Genomic DNA, 15,350 nt, shown 5'->3' on the forward strand with positions numbered 1-15,350 from the left:
CTGTGGCTCTGGGGACACTGGTGGATATTCACTTTACAGAGACTATGAGGTCCATCTCTGTGAAACTGTGGGCACATCTTTACAGTGGCCATTCCAAAAGGAAAGGGGGTAAGCCTGCCCTTTCTTAGCTGCATTATAGCTTATGCTGACGGTATGTCTCCTTGAGGTCATAGTTTCTCCCTCGAACAGGAATACTACCTTTAGCAAATGGGTAGTAAATAAACTGGATTTCCACAACAGGTAGCACTGTTCCTATGGCCAGAGTGTTTAAAGCTATTTTCATGTTTCTCTGTAGTAATTTTTCTCGAAAGGAACCCTGCCTTTTTCCATACAGCTGGACCCCGTGAAACTATATTAATTTTTTATCAGATGTACAATCTAGAAATGTTGTTTTTTCTTTCATTTTTTAATTGTGAGAAGTCGTGAAGGTACACTCAGTGAACAGAGTGGTGTAACGACCCATATAACCTCTGCTTAGACGTAATTATTGTTAACATTTTGCTGTATTTGCTGCTTATATTTTTGTCACTGTCTGTAATACACATATAATGAAATTTTATTCCTAAACATTTTAAAATATACTATTAAAGTCTTAAGGCATTTTCTTACATAATCATAATTATCATGGTCATACATAAAATTAACAAAAATTCCTCAACAGCATTCAATACCCAGTGTCCTTCATTGTCCTCAAGGTGCCCTTTACAGGTAGCTTGTTTAAACTTTGATTGATTCAGTGTGGACATGCATTGCATTTAATTATCTTATCTAGGAAAGTCAGCCTCCTTTCAACACCTTGGCTGTTTGTTTGTTTGTTTCTGAGTTTCACATTGATTTTGACCAGTCTGAGTCCAGATTTTGTCTACAAGTAACCAGAGATCCAAATCAAAATGCTTCATAAAATACGGGAATTTGTTATCCTATGTAACAAGAAATCAGGAGGGAGGGCAAGGCCACAACTGGCAATTCAGTGGTTAAGCCAGTGGCTCAACAACATAATCAAGGTCACAGGCTTTCTCTTTCTTCTCTGCTATCTGCATCATGCTAGCTTTCATCCTCATGCTCATCCTATGGAAGTTGCAAGAGAACTGCAGCACTTTTAAGCATCTTAATCCCGTATGTTTAGACAAATCAGAACATTCCTTTCAGTGCCCCTTTTATAGAATGTGACAAACTTTCTCAGAAGTCTCCCAGCAGGATTTTCCTAATATCTTTTTGGCCAGAATTGTGTTACATGCTCACTCCTAAACCAGTCACAGGCAAAGGGAAGAGAGCAGCAACGATTGTCTTCAATACATTAATATTTACCCCCACAGGGGCTAAGGAGGGACCGAAACCACATGGCCTCATGACACCTGAACAATGTAGGTTATTTGTGGCAGTGAAGTGTGGAGGGAGGCTGGTGGTTAGGCAGTCAATTGCATTGCAACGAGTCTTGTCCTAAGAGGCCTTGTGTATTCTCAGTTCCACATAATATACATATTATTAAATTTTTCCTTCCAGATTTGAACATCAGTCATGTTCTTGATGCATATTCACAATGAAAAGCAAAAATGCATCTGATGTGCCTTATTTATCTGGCTGCAATGATCACGGGTTAGTAGCCCACAGATTAGCTGTAAGGTGCATCTATATTATGACTGTCCAACGCATCCCTCTTCTGCAGTGTAGGGATGTACCTGCCTCAGTCCCTGTTCTGTTGGTTATAACAGAATATCTGAAAGTGGATACTTTATAAAGAAAAGGAATTTATTTCTTACAGTTATGGAGGTTGGGAAGTCCAAGGTCAAAAGGCCATCCTGGTGAGGGCCTTCTTGCTGGTGGGGACGCTCTGCAGAGTCCTGTGGCAGTGCAGGATATGACATGGTGAAAGGATGGAGCATGCTGGCTTAAGTCTCTCTTTCTCTTCTTATAAAGCCACTAGTTGCACACCCACAGAACTCATTAATCCAGTAACCCATTAGTCATTAATTTATAAATGGATTAGTCCAGTCACGAGGGTAGGACATATTTAAGGCCTTACCTCTTAACACTGTCACTTTGGGGACTAAATTTCAACATGAGTTTAGGAGGGGACAAATGTTCAAACCACAGCAACATTTGTTTTGGGGCAAATTCATCTCAAAGCAGATGCTATTGGATCTGGTTTGAAACCACTGGATCCTTATTTTGCCTACAGCAAAACAGAGCTCTAAGACACCGATTCAACTGTTCATGATCTGGAGAAACCTGGTAGAGGAACAGAGCAGTGAGAGAGGGAAGACAAAGCAGCCAATAACAGTAAATAATCAAGCCCCTGCCACTGTGGGCAGCTGCATCCTAACCCTGCAGGGGAAGCTGGGAAACAGTGTGGAACTTAGCTGGGAAGCATTGCACCTGAGGAGTCAGGGGCTGGCACAAGGGGAAGTAAGTGAGAACATGCTGCTGGGTATGCATGGAGAACAAGACTATGCACTAGGATGAACGGCAGAGGGTGTGCACTGATGAGCAGTGGGGAAGACAATCTGGAAGGGATGGGGCAGTCTGGACAGATACAGGCATCCAGAGTATAGACACCACTGAAAGTTAGGTTGAGAAGCTTGGATTCAAGTGACAGGCGCTTACATGCCATTGACACTTTCGGAAATGAGGAATGAAGTCCTGAGCTTGGATGGAGACTAACAGCAGAGAGAAAAAGATAAAGGAGAAAATCATTTTGGAGATAGAATGAATAGGACCAGGGCCAGATCCAGGGCCAGTTGACCCTGTAGTCACGCAGCACCCTGAGCTCACAAAGGCTGGTACCCAGCTTAATGCTCCACTACTCCTCTCTTAAGATTCTTAATCTTATCTCTGAGTGTGTTTTCTATGTGCAGTTTGATGATAAATGAAGCATGCTGTGGAGTGGGGGACCTTGCAGCCTTGGCTCACATGCAACCTACCTTCACCACTTCCCCTGCCCCAGCTGGCAGCACCACATCTAAGGCCAATGACAGAATGAGCCCCCACCCAGATGTTAGTTTGACCCAATGTGGAGGTCATGCATTGGCCATGAATTTGGCATTGCCTTTGGAAAGGAGGTGTGCCTGCCTGCCTCAGTTCCCTCACTCTCAGCTAGAACATGAATCCCAAGTTGGTGGGCAGGGAGTGTGAGCGTGGTAGCAAGATGCTTTTGAGGGTCTGCCTTTGCCTGTGGACTCATTCCTTTTTCAGGAGGAAACCAGACATTAAATTACAAGAACAACAAAAACAAAGAGCATTGCAGCTCGAGAAAGAAACCACTGAAGAAATGAAAAGCTTTGTATTTTAGTATCTTTAACAACACTATTTTCCTGCTTTTGAAGAAAATGTCCCAATGTTTTCATTTGCAAGGGGTTTTGCAAATTATGCAGCCAGTCCTGGATAGGAATGGGTACCTAGCGGAGGGGGAAAGAGTGATAAATGAAGATGGTGCTGAAGTTTCAATGGTGGATGATAGGGAAATCTGACAAAACTCAACACGTTTATGGAGAGAATACAGAAGACAGGTGTGGGCTCAGAATTAGAGTGCCTGGATTCAAATACAGTGCTATTCAGCAGCAGCCTGTGACCTTCCTAGACAAGTGATTTAAGCCCAACCAGTTTCATTTTCTTCTTCTGTCAAATGGAGGAAAACTAATATGTTACTTATTTCTCTCTCACTTCTTGTAAGGATCCATGAAAAATGCTGAGCTTTCTATCTGCCACATGGCAAACTGGTATTGTTATTGGCCACCTGAGAGGTACCTTTCATCTAGTTACAGGAGCTTCTGCATTCTGAGTCATTCATGGGTGCCAACATGCCTGATTGGAGTTTTCTGGCAACTTCCTTCCCAAGGGACTTCACTTTAGCCATGCCAGAAATATCATCTCCATTTTCCACCTCCTCCCACCTCCTGACTGCCTTCTATTTTCATAAATACAACAGCTTTGCTTCTGATGATTAATAGTCTTGGGGCCTGGTGCGGTGGCTCACACCTGTAATCCCAACACTTCAGGAGGCCGAGGCAGGTGGATCACGAGGTCAGGAGTTCAAGACCAGCCTGGCCAATATGGTGAAACCCCGTCTCTACTAAAAATACAAAAATTAGTCGGGTGTGGGGGCATGCAGTTACTCGGGAGGCTGAGGAAGAAGAATCACTTGAACCCAGGAGGAGGAGATTGCAGTGAGCCAAGATTGGGCCACTGCACTCCAGCCTGGGTGACACAGCGGGACTCTGTCTCAAAATAAATAAATAAATAAATAAATAAATAAATAAATAAATAATTGTATTGGATCCTGGACAATTCCTAAAGGAGGCTGAGAAGGACACCTTTACAGTGAATGGGGTGGGCCACGCAGACCCTTCAAAAGACGTCTACAAGAAATACGAAGGCTAGCATTGTTGTGGGTGTGGAGAGCAAATGAGGCAAATAAATGACTTTCAGCACTAGGCAATATATGGTAGCTATATCTGTTATGAATAATAATAGGAAGAACTAGAATTGAAACATTGAGATTAGATGTGTTTCTACCTCATTCTGCCCTAGACAGCTAAATGCGGTATAATAACGTCCTCTCAGATAAATGTTGGCTATAAAATTCAGTCTTGAATCTCTAAAAATTCGATTGGTACAATTACAGGAAGAAACAAAATCATAGCTCTGCTAAGGACCTGTGGAGTCCACTCAGTGCGACCTTTCATTTTGCAGTTAAGGAAAGTAAGGACTAGAGAGGTGCAACGTCTTACTCAAAATTAAACAGAAACCCATCAGTATCTTCCAACTAGAAGTTGATGCCATTTTCGTTGCATGTTATGTGAAACATGTATCTGTTAAAAGCATTATGATGATTTTAAAACACACCTGCACATTCTTTTAATTCTTTCCATCCAGAAGTTGAGCCTAGTTCTCCTTCCATTAAATCTGGGCCAATTGGAGGGACTTCACTGGTAACCAGTAGAATATAGCACAGATTTTGAAGCTATGAAAAAAGCCTCTATTGCTTCTGTCTAATTCTCTTGGGTCACCTGCATTTGGATCACTGAGCTGCCACAAGACCACCATGTTGTGAGGAACCCCAGGTCTTATGAAGAGGCCACATGAAGGTAAAACAGCTGATAGCCTCAGGTGAAGTTCAGGCAACAGCCAGCACCAACCGCCAAATTGGGTCATGCTCCCCATTCCAACGCTGACCCTTCTCAGCTCAGCCCCCAGACATTGTGGAACACAGACAAGCCATTCTCACCGTGTCCTTCTCTGAACTGCTTACCCACAGAATTTTTGAGCATAATAAAACGGATGACTTTTTTGCCACTGCGTTTTACGGTGATTTGTTAACCAGCAGTTGAAACAGGAACAGGAGCAGTATTTTTGTTCTACTATAGACTTCTGGATGGGAAGCAAAAAAGAAAAATTCATTCCTAGCCTACTTTACTTTCACTCAAGGCCAACTAAAGCCAGAATACTGTATTTGGTTTGAAAAGAGAAACGAAATAAAACTGGGCTCTGCGTTTTCACTTTCTGCTGCACAGCGTCTTTGAGGAACAAATAGAAGGCAACCCCAAGAGGTTTTTCTTTTTTAAATGTTATGAGATTTTTCAGAAGATGATCAACATTTGCTTGGCAGTATAGCTCCCAAGCAAATATCGGGCAATTAATCACACATATACAACAATTTTCTGTGGAGAAATTTTATTAAAATGCAAACACTTTAAATGCTAAAATACTTTCCATGCTTTAAACATCTCTTAAACAGTATCTGAATACGTAAGTAAACAAAGGGTTCCTCTGCTCTAAAGTACAATACAGCTGATTTATAATGTAAACATCATTTTTTATCCTAATGCTGAAAGCCAAGTAAACAGCAAGGTGGGCTGAGGGCTTGTGTGGGTCAGATGTGCTTTTGGCAGCCACTGAGTTTGCCTGATGACAGTCTAGAGGGCGGGCAGACACAGTCGACAACGTGGAAAACCAGGGCAGTGTACTCAGTATTTTTATTCCTTTCCTAGGGCTGCTATCACAAATCACCTCAATCTTGGAAGCTTAAAACAACAGAGATGTCTTATCTCATGGTGATGGAGGCTAGAAATCTTCAATCGAGGTGCCAAGAGGGTAGAGGTCTCTGAAGTTTCCAGGGGAGGCGCCTTCCTGGCCTTTCCGGCCTCTGGTAGTGACTGGCAGTGCTTGACATGGCTTGGAGCCACACCACTCCCATCACTGCTACGCGGCGTTCTCCTCTGTGTGTGTGTCCATGTCTCCTTTCCTCTTCTTATAGGTACCTGTCATGTTGGATTACGGGCCCGCCTACTCATGTATGGCCTCATCTTTACTCAATTACATCTGAAAAGACCCTATTTCCAGATAAGGTCATGTTCACAAGTACTGGGGGTTAAGACATCAACCTACCTTTTAGGGAGACACAGTTCAACCCACAGCAGTGTCCTAAACAAAAAAATCTAAATAAATGGCTGTGGTGGTGGGAGGAGATGACGATTAATCCAGGGTACCCCTGCTGCTGCTTTGCATGTGGCCTGAAGAACCTGGGTATAAATACCGACTGGCTGTGAAGCTGTGCGAAAGTGATTTCCCTCACCAGTCTCAGAGTTCTTACCTGTGAGTGGGGGCTGACTGAGACTACTGGCCCTGGGCAGGCCCTGTGAGCACATCCTCCTGCGAAACACGACACCCAGGCTGCACCCCAGCCAGCTGAGCCAGAGCTTGCATGTTACCAGATCCCTCGATGATTCTGTGCACGTTACAGCTTGAGGCTACCTAACACACTTCTTGGTGCATAATGATTTGCCAATAAATGCTAATCTCTTCTATTTATAAACACGACAAAAGCACTTCAATAAAACAGCTGAGTTTACATTTAATTTAATAACTATGGACTGCAATAAAAGGGAGAAGGGAGGAAAGTAGGCCATGTTTAAACTAACTTCCTCCTCCAGAAGGAAACTGACTAACAAACAACATGCTGGGTGAGACACTAACTTTTGGGACTCTTTTGAATATCGCAGCTTTCTTTTTTTACTTAAGCAAAGATTGCTAGGCTCAGATGGGAAAAAGCCATTCAGAGAGAGGAGGTAGCTCAGACAAATTTTTGTAAAAGGTCATGTTAACTGAAAGAAAAAACCAGGGGAGTTTAGAGATCATTAGTGTATAATTCTAATGAGAATTTAAATATATATGCATATTAAAATATAAAAACAACAACCAACCAAATAAAAATGCTTGGAAGTCATCTCTTTCCCTCTCTGAACGACAACAAAAACAAGCTGGAAATCAATAACTTTTCTTAGATCCATCACAGAACTGAGGTGGAGGATAAATTGGTGCCCTGAAAACGGAAGAGATGAGTGAAGAAGGAGAGCACAGATCAGCTCGCTGGAGGCAGAGACCACTAGAGCTGGTGAGAACATTTGAAGGGTGCCGCTGACAAATCGCCAGGGGCTAAGGGTGGACTAACTTGAGAGTTAAAAACTCTTGGGGACACGAGAGCAGTGCTGTGTGACACACTTTGTTTTTCCTCCAGGAACCCCACCAGGTTCTCATGGTGAAGATACCCCACGTGTGGCCAGGGAGAAGGGAAAAGTAACCATTCTGAAATATGCCCAGATTACTCTCCACCACAAACACCAAGCCAGAGCTTTATCCTATTTGGGGAGAAGGAAATGACCCAACTGTAGCCCCCTCTAGCCTGCCTTCTCTGGCACGAGAAGAGAAAAACCATTTGAGAAACACTGGTGAAGGTCACAGCCCAGGGACATAGTCTCACTGAAACACTGAGAGCTGGTCATAGGATCGTGAACTGGTTCCCTATCCCACACCTTATCCCACATCAACAGGGCTCCTGTTTAATAGCAGGGGGTTGCAGCAAAATAAAACTTCAAGGACCAGACTCATAAGAAAAAGTTCCTAAGAAACCCACAGACAATAGGGGAGCCAAAAAGCAGGACAGAGGACAAATAAGCTTCTGATATGTACAGCTACAAGGGACAGTAAGCACAGCCTAACTTCTAGCCAGAAAAACATCAAACTTCTCACCAAAGGCCTGTCTACTTGAGTTGCCGTAACCCAGTACATCATGTCTGGCTTTTCACAAGAAATTACAAGACATGACAGAAGGCATGGAAAAAAACCATCTGAAAAGATAAAGCAAGCATCAGAATCAGACTCAGATATGGCAGAGACTTCAAAATCATTACATCAGGAATTCTAAGTAACTGTGGTTAAAATGTTAATGAAAAAATTGGACAACATGCAAGAACAGATGGGTAATGTAAGCAGAGAGATAAAGATTATAAGAAAGAAGCAAAGGAAATCTTAGAAACCAAAACCAATTCTGTAACAAAAATGAAGCATGCACCCTGATGGGCTCATGAATAGACTGGACACAGCCAAAGAAAGAATCAGTGAGCTTGAAGAGACATAAATAGAAACTTCCCAAACTGAAATGCAAGGAGAAGAAAAAAAATATTTTAAATGAAATAGAATATGCAAGAATGGTGAGACATAAAAGGCATAACACACATTAATGAATACCAAAAGGAGAACAAAGAAAGTGAAGGAGTAGAAGAAATATTTAAAGATTATAATAATGACTGAGAATTTTCCGAAATTATTTACAAAAATCAAACCATAGATTAAAGAATCTCAGAGAACATCAAGCACAATAAATACCCCCAAATCAACACCTGAGCATATCATACTCAGTCTACAGAAAAACAAAGAACTAGAGAAAACTCTTGAAAAAAGCCTGGGGTGGGGGTGGCATGGTAGGGGACACGCACCCAGAGAGGAACAAAGATGGGCATTCCAACAACTTCCAGGCAAGCGAGAGAGTGGAGTAAAAGATTCAAAGATCTGAAAGAACAAAAACCCATGTAAAATTTTGTATCCTGCAAAATTATCCTTCAAAGGTGATGGAGAAATAAAGACTCAAATCAACAAAAACTGAGGGAATTTGTCACCAGTAAATCTGCCTTGCAAGAAATGTTGAAAGAAGTTCTTCAGAGGGAAGGACAAAGACATAGGTCAAGAACCCTTCTCTACCTAAAGAAAGGAAGAGAGTTGGGGAAGGAATAAAAGAAGACTCTTAGGTTGTGCTTAGAAGCCCTTACTGCTGACAGTGTTGAATTTTACCCGTGTTCTTAGAAAACAGAGGAGGCTAAGAAATCTCCCATCCTTTGTGTTAGAGGAAATGACTTAACTTCAAGATCCCTCTTCCTTGTATTACTTAAATTAGATTCATGGAAGCTCCCTGTATGAATCTGTTTTCATACTGTTATAAAGAACTGCTGAAGACCGGGTAATTTATTATTTTCAATAGCAAAAAACGCAATTACTTTGCACCACCCTAACATAAATGAAAGATTTAACTGACTCACAGCTCAGCATGACTGGGGAGGCCTCAGGGAACTTACAATCTTGGCATAAGGCCAAGGGGAAGCAAGGCATCTTCTTCACAAGGCGGCAGGAAGGAGAAGTGTTGAATGAAGGGAGAAGAGCCCCTTATAAAACCATCAGATCTCATGATAATTCACACATTATCACGAGACCAGCATGGGAGAAACCACCTCCATGATTCAATTTCTTCCATCTGGTCTCTCCCTTGACAAGTGGAGATTATGGGGATTACAATTCAAGATGAGATTTGGGTGGGGACACAAAGCCTAACCATATTACCCCCTCCCCGCCCCAATTTACTTATGACAGGCCAGACATGGGCCTTCCAAATTCCTATTCTTTGCCTCATAAATTAGTTTAACTATTTTTCCCTTGAAATTAATGGAAATAAAACGCTTGTTTATTGAACTTTGGTTAAGTTTCTCTCCTTTCCCCAGGTCCCAGAACCTTGGCCCACCATCAGCCTAAGCCAGTCTTCATCCACTCCTAAGAACAGGCTGGCCTGCAGAAGAATGTTCCCTGACCCACTATCCACTCTTGGGACCCCTTCATCCACTTCCTCACATCCACTTCTTTCTCAACTTGTTTATTCCTCCTATATATATAAAAGAAAGCCCCTTTTTGCCTAACCTTTGAGATGCCTGCAGATCTCATGTGTAGAGTGTTCTATTTATTACAACAGTCTCCCCACACCCCACCACCATCCAACCTCTTCCAATGATACTTCTGAAGAAAATCTCTCCTAAGTCATGGTTTATTTGACACTGTAAATTTGGCCTCCCGCTTTGGCCTGGCTCCATGTCAGAGCCTGCCAAGCTCACACTCCCATCTCAGGAATCAGCTCCAGTCACCATCCAGTCCAAGCAAGTTGCTGGGAAGTATGTCCTTAGCCTCCTATGCTCACAGCAACCAAGAGCTTTTGCTGCCTTGCTTTTCAGGCACTTGGAACAGAAATGACAGGGATCTCCAGGTTTGTTGCTGCTGGAACCATCAATATGTGCTTTCCCTAGTCAGGAGGTAATTTTTTCCCGCCTCTTGAGTAAAGAATTTCCTTTTTGACAAGCTTTTTTTCTTCTTGTTTATTTCTTTGTTTTTGCATACAGTCATACTCACAATTAGCCTTGCATAGCATAGGGCCTCCTGACAATGGTTTTAGATGAATTGATGATCATTTGGCTTAGGGAAAAAAAATGTACAATGTGTGCAGAACTACACATTCTGAATTGAATCATAAAATAGTCTTTGGAAGCTAGAGTTCTCCAGATTTCCAGATTTTATTGCCAGAGCAGTGATGAAAGCGGTTTACTCATCTTCAAATTATGTAATATTCTATAATTTTGAATTCTCTCTAAAACTCTTCAAAGAACCCCGGCTGCTAAGAAAAGCCAGACAACACATTCCATATGGATTTGCTCATTATGAATGTTTTGTTGACCGCCTCCCATCATGTGCTTCTAGGTCTTAGGCCTGAGATGGATGACCCCAATCTTAGACACGGACGCCCACTCCACCCACCCCCTGCCCTAAACCAAAGGAGCTCACTTTTTAGCTACAGAGATGAATATTAAATAATTAATGAACATTTTTTTTTAAGTTTCTTTTCACTGTATTGAGGTTTTCCTTTAAATTATTGAACACACTTATATGTCATTTTTAAAAATTACAAATAAAGTGCTGCCAAGGAGACAACCTGCCAGGGGACTGGGAGTCAGTTGGATAGGGAGAAATGGGCATAAACTGGGTGTCAGACAGCTTAGGAAAAGTTAGGTAGGTGAGATTCTAAGAAACAACACTATAGAGAATGGCACCATGGTGCCCAAAGACTCCACCTACACTGTAAGTGCAGACATAACTCTCTGAGCAACCAAGATGGTATTTTCCATTAACAAGGCAATCAATACTTATGATGCTTTGTGGGCATGTTGCAAAATACATCTCAAATTTTGAAAAGTTGGCAAAAACAATTGAGGATCGGTAATTTAAGAATTAGGAGTATATTAGTCCATTTTCACACTACTATAAAGAACTGCCCAAGACTGGGTTACTTATAAAGGAAAGAGGTTTAATTGACTCACATTTCCACCAGGCTAACAAGGCCTCAGGAAACTTACAATCATGGCCCAAGGTGAAGGGAAAGCAAGGCACCTTCTTTTTAAGGCGGCAGGAAGAAGAAATGAACCCAGGAGGAAATACCGCTTACAAAACCATCAGATCTCATGAGAACTCACTCACTATCATGAGAACAGCATGGGGAAAACCACCCCCATGATTCCATTACCTCTACTTAGTCTCTCCCTTGACACATGGGGTTTATGGGGATTACAATTCAAAATGAGATTTTGGGTGGGGAAACAACCAAACCATATTAAGGAGGCAAGATACATTCATGAATCTCCTATTTTTTACATTTAGATTGTTCTTTGGAATGATCTGGATTTGAATGATGTGTTATTTATATTTGGCTATCCTTAATTATTCAAACATGAACTGAAGAAATACTTTTATTGGAGAAGGGAATGGAGGAGGGAGGCAACTAAAAATTTTAAGAGTCTGAAAACAAAACAAAACAAAACAAATGAAGCCAAACTTATACTCAGTATAAAAAATCATGCAATTCTTTTCTTTCAAGGTGTATTCGGCATATATTTATCGAGGTTAGCTAAGCCATAGGGTGTCAGTGGACAGAAAAGAGTCAAGATGCCTAGAATTTGGATTCTGGTGGCAAAAAATAGTCAATAAAGAAAGACATGAGAAAACAAGGTGAGTTCAGGGAGTGTGAAATATCAAGATTTTGATAATTACACTATAAAATGCAGGTATAAAATGTGTGTGTTCCTTATTCCTTCAATGCATCCTCAGAGATAATCCCTGGTAAATTAGGGGCTTTCATGCATATTTTTTCCTTTTTTTTTTTTTTTTTATGGAGGCAGCCAAAAGACATGGCCAGAGCCTCAGCAGGATAAATATCATCCTCTTTTAAAAGCTCCACAATCCCCTATACACCTACATCCAATCTCCAGTGCTCTTATAAGAAGAGGACAGATATACAGTAAAGATGGAGACAGGGACTAAAAGCCAAGGAATGCCAGCAAGCACCAGGACCTAAGTGAGAGGCAGCAAACAGATTCTTCTCCAGAGCCTCCAAAGGAACCAACTTTGCTGACATTTGATTTTGGACTGCTGGACTCCAGAACTGTAAGTGAACACATTTCTGTTCATTTAAGACATCAGTCTGTGGTACTTTGTAGGGGCAGCTCTAGAAAATTTATACACTAACTCAATGGAAATAACTATCTTTATCACTAGACATCATTCTGGATTATATATATATGTATATATGTAATGTACATATATAAAAAAATTCCAGATGTATCCATATATCATATCATATATTCATACCATGTATGAATGTATAAACCACCTATCTCATTCCCACTGGATAGATAGGTACAGATATGTACAGACAGATGGTTAGATTGACAGAAATATTTCTATTATAATGGGGTAATTCTATAGATTCTATATTAAATGTGATTTTACTTGAATGTATCTGAAGTAAAAGATTAGCTCTATCCCTATATTGCACTGTTTTCCTATTTCTGTGCTAAAATCTTGTCGTTCAGTTTATTCAATTTTGTATAGGGCAAACCCGTACTATTTGCTACGGTCTAAATGTCTGTGTCCCCTCCCAAACCCAGATGTTGAAATCTAATCAGCAATGTGATGGTATTAGGAGGTGGGGCTGCTGGGAGATGATGGTATTAGGAGGTGGGGCTGCTGGCTCTGCCCTCATGAATTGGATTAGTTCCTATCTTAGTCCATTCAGGCTACTATAAGGCTACCTCAGACTGGGTCATTTACAAACAGCAGAAATTTATCCCTCAAGAGTTCTGGAGGCTGGGAGTCCAAGATTAAGGCACTAGCAGATTCAGTGTCTGGTGAGACCTCACTCTCTGCTTCATGGTGACATCTTCTTTCTATGTCTCCACATGGTAAAGAAGGGGTGAATAAGCTTCCTTGGGCTTCTTTTATAAGGCCATTGCTATGGCTTAAATGTATGTGTCTCTCTAGAATTCCCATGTTAGAGGCTAAAATTCACTATAATAACATTAAGAGCTGAAGCCATTTTGGAAGTGATTAAGAAATAAGGCTCCATCCTCTTGAATGGGATTAGTATCCTTATAAAAGAGGTTGACAGGAGTGTCCTAGTCCCCCCCATCCTTTTTTTTTTTTTTTTTTTTTGCCCTTTTGCCTCCCATCTCTTCCCTCATGTGAGGACACAGTGTTTGTCCCCTTCTGTGGACCCAGCAACAAGGCACTGTCTTGGAAGCAGATAGCAAGCCCTTATCAGACACTGAATCTGCTGGACTTCCTAGCCTTCAGAACTCTGAGAAATAATGTCTATTATTTATAAATCACTCAGTCTAAAGTATTCTGTTATAGCAGTGGGAATGGACTGAGATAGGCACTAATTCCAGTTATGAGGTTAAGAGCCCTCATGACCTAATCAATATCCCAAAGCCCCAACTTTTAATACTACTGGACTGGTGATTAGGTTTCAACATATGAATTTGAGGGAACACAAACTTTCAGATCCTAGAAATGCCACTGAAAGAGAGCCCAGAGAGCTAGCTCACCCCTTCTATCACGTGAGGGCACTGTGAGTAGGTGCCTTCTATGAGTCATCTGTGAATCTCTGGGTCCTCACCAGCGACCAGATCGGCTGGCACCTGGATCTTGGATTTCCAACTTTCAGAACTGTGAGAAATAAATTTGTTATTTGTAAGCTGCCTAGTTTATGGTATTTTGTTACAGCAGTCCACACAGACTAATACACTTCTCTTCTCTGTTTCCAAGTTTTCTTGATAATTATGTGATCTTCCATATACAACTTAAAATTAATTAGTTCTAAAACACCTATCTCCAAGAGAATTTGGGACTCTCATGAGAACTGCACTAATTTTGTAATTTGACTTGGGAAGAATTGACAATATTTTTGATACTGACTACTCATCTAAGAATAACAGCATGTTTTACATTTACTAGGGTCTTATTACTGCCTTTTCAGTAAAGGTTTATAATAAAGATTGTGTAACTTGTTGAAGTTTATTCCTAAGTATTTTATGGTTTCTGTTGCCATTGTGGAGAAAATATTATTTCATCTTTTAATACGTTTTTGCTTATTCAAATAATTCTGGTTTTTCTTCTACTCAGTTAAGCTTTATTATTGCACTCAATTTTAAAATTGAGACACCTAGATTTTCAAGGGTTCCTGTCATCTGCAAATATTAACGTTGCCTTTTCCTTTTAGGGCTCAACAATGACACAGTTTGTTGTACCACATAGGGACGAAGCTTTTCGTGGCTAGGGTTGAGGAGGGCTTGCTGGTTATGTGCAAGGGCTTTGCACAGTATGACCTAGGTGCACGTCCCTGCTCTGTCACCTACTAGTTGTGTGACCCTTATTTAACCTCTGTGGACCTCAGGGTCCTATCTCTGAAATGGGAATAACAGTAGTACTTAATTCAGAATTGTAAGAATTAAGCACTTGTTAATACATTAAAGCATTTAGAAGGCACATTAAACCCTATAGTAAGTAAGCATTAGGTTACATTCATCAAAACCTGTTGCATACTTACCTCCTGCAAGTCTCATAAGCACTTCAGAAAGTGTGGTATCTCCATTCTACGAACGAGGAAAGTAAGTTCAAGACAGCAAGTGATGAGAGCAAGCCACTTGGATATACATTTTAGGGCTGCCCCGCAAGACCAGCTCCTAGAAGATAATGCAATCAATCAATTTCTGCGAGGCAGGACTTAAATCGCACTAAAACGTGCTTAATTCATTCAACATGGCGTTGGCACCTTACCAGGAAGGAAAAAAACGGAGTACGCCAAGGCGAAAGGGAGAGTCCCCATCTACTGCGTCTCAGGCTTCCGCCAAGACTGACGGAAAAAAACGAGT

The 15,350-nt window shown here is 41.3% G+C and overlaps 1 long non-coding RNA gene across 2 annotated transcripts in view; it reads right to left on the reverse strand.

Moving 5' to 3' along the window:
- The window catches only part of LOC108522645 (uncharacterized), a 110,768-nt gene extending 95,418 nt beyond the window's left edge, over positions 1–15,350 (reverse strand). For both annotated transcript variants that reach the window (XR_001883559.1, XR_001883560.1), the window contains exons 1-2: positions 15,256–15,350; positions 15,026–15,161 (exon numbers count right to left, since the gene is read on the reverse strand). This is a non-coding gene — a long non-coding RNA (uncharacterized LOC108522645). The remainder of the gene's footprint in view (positions 1–15,025; positions 15,162–15,255) is intronic.

Source organism: Rhinopithecus bieti, unplaced genomic scaffold, assembly GCF_001698545.2.
Source record: "Rhinopithecus bieti isolate Rb0 unplaced genomic scaffold, ASM169854v2 scaffold_64229, whole genome shotgun sequence".
Taxonomy (NCBI): Eukaryota; Metazoa; Chordata; class Mammalia; order Primates; family Cercopithecidae; genus Rhinopithecus; species Rhinopithecus bieti.